Source organism: Sinocyclocheilus grahami, unplaced genomic scaffold, assembly GCF_001515645.1.
Source record: "Sinocyclocheilus grahami isolate Dianchi unplaced genomic scaffold, SAMN03320097.WGS_v1.1 scaffold966.1, whole genome shotgun sequence".
Lineage (NCBI taxonomy): Eukaryota > Metazoa > Chordata > Actinopteri > Cypriniformes > Cyprinidae > Sinocyclocheilus > Sinocyclocheilus grahami.
Window position 1 is genome coordinate 461,021 of NW_015506145.1, and position 2,273 is coordinate 463,293.

The window sequence follows — 2,273 nt, forward strand, 5'->3', positions numbered from 1 at the left end:
GTTTTCCACTGGGTACAGTACCTGGTACTTTTTTTAGTACCACCTCGGTTGAGGTTCCAAGTGAACCGTACCATTACCAAAACGTGACATGTAAACTCTGCTGATCACGGATTGGCCGGAGAGAATCGTCACTACCTGCGTCACTGAACTTGTGACACAAACACAACAGAACCACTAGATTTAAATCAGCACAGCCAGCGAAGGATCGAACGCAAGCGTTTTGAACAAGCGCACCTTTATTAACAACCAAAAAGAGGCTGTTTCGTTGTCTGTTGAGAAAGTACAGACGTTCCTCTCGTTGATGGCAGAGGAGCGGATCCAGCGAGCTTGATGGGGCGACGCGGAATGAAAACGTTTTTCAAGAGTTGCGGCAATAGAGGCGGCACAACTACAATGACATGTGAATAATCCCGCCCACTCTAAAGAGGTACTGAACTGCAGTGGAAACGCAAACCGTGCCGAGCCGAGCCATGCCGTGCCGTACTGAGCCGTACCGAGCCGAGTCGTACCATGCAGTGGAAAAGTGCCATTACATATGCTGTGGTCTTGCCCTGATCTAGAGGACTACTGGAAAGGGATCTTGGAGATCATTGCTATAGTTTTTGGTACTAATGTACCCAGGGAGCCCAGACTTATCTTGCCTGGGGACACTTCACTATTTAAAGAACAAAAGGGGGTTAATCTGAGGTTTGTAAAAATAGCTCTTCTAGCAGCCATAAAATGTATAATGTTGAAATGGAAGGATTCAAAACCTCCTTCGACTTCTATGTGGACTAAGGAAGTATCATCTTATGTGCCTCTTGAAAAAATTAAATTTCGCTTGAAGAAACGTCAAGATTTCTTTGTAAAACACTGGGGCAGCTTCCTCTCTTATTTGGGTATATCAACAGGACAGAATATATAGACCTCATCTAACTATCTGTCTTAATTATTTTTAGGAATATTTGTTTCATTTATTTACTTGTGGCACTATGGGATGGAGATTTAGGGTTGTAGGGGTATGTCATAGGGTTATATGGGGAAGATCTGTTCAGGCTAATTTGTATTTTGTACTGTATATTTTATTGTAAATACTTAATAAACAGTGTTAAAAAAAAGAAAATAATTCCCCTTGTTTTAAAGAATAATTGAGAAAACATTCTGGAAAGCAGTGTATCAACCCTCTGTCACAATTTGCCTGCTGGAGGAGCAAGGAGACGAGAAGACGTAGGAGTAAACACCAAACGAGAGTCTTTACTTATTCAAGAGGGAAACACAGGGCTAGCAAGAACAAAGGAGTAGCATATCATTTGACGTAAGACACCAGACAAAGGAAACAAGGAACAAAACACTCTTTAAATACATGACTAGACGTGGGTCACAACGAGGAACACCTGAAATCAATAAACAATCAACATGAAGGAGAAACTGGGTCATGGGGAACATGGAACACGTGGGGGAGGAAAACAAACCCAAAACAGTCCATGACGTGACACCCTGGTACGTCATATTATTTTATTTTTTAACAAAGGTGAATTATCAGGGGTTTCACAAAAAGCATTGCAACTGTTTTTAATATTAAAAATAAGAAATGTTTATTGAACACCAAATCAGAATGAATTGAATGATTAGAATGATTTCTGAAGGATCATGTGACACTGAAGACTGGAGTAATGGCTGCTGAAAATCTAACTTTTGCCATATCATATATTCAAAGAGAAAACAGTTATTTTTGTCAACTCAAGCCCTCAGGACTTTCTTTCTTGTGTGGAACAAAGACATTTTGAAAAACATTTGGGGTCCAAACAACATTAACTTTTATTACATGAAAAAGAAAAAAAAATCTAAATATCTTATTTTGTATATTTTATATAGCTTCTTTTAAATAACTTCTGCAATGGGCCCAAACATCAGTTTGAGAAGGACAAAAAACCCAAACACATCCAATACTTAAAGCATAAACTTTTGGCACACATAGCTAAGTATACTGTATATCTACACTGTAAAAAATTATATGATGAAAAAGCCATGACAACTTATGTTTTTAATTTACTTTAACTCATAAAAATAATTTAAGCAATTTCAACTTTTTTTTATAAGTTAAACTAGATTCAACTTGATTTTTTAAGTCAGTTTAATGTTACTGAAATTCAAGGAGCCCACTTTAGTTCAGTGAACTTAACATTTAAAGTTGTAGCTTATTGGCACTAACCGGCCAAATCTCTGAACATGGATTCATGCGCAGGAGTCAAATTTGTACATTAATTTAATATCAGAGTCCTTTCCCAGAAAAA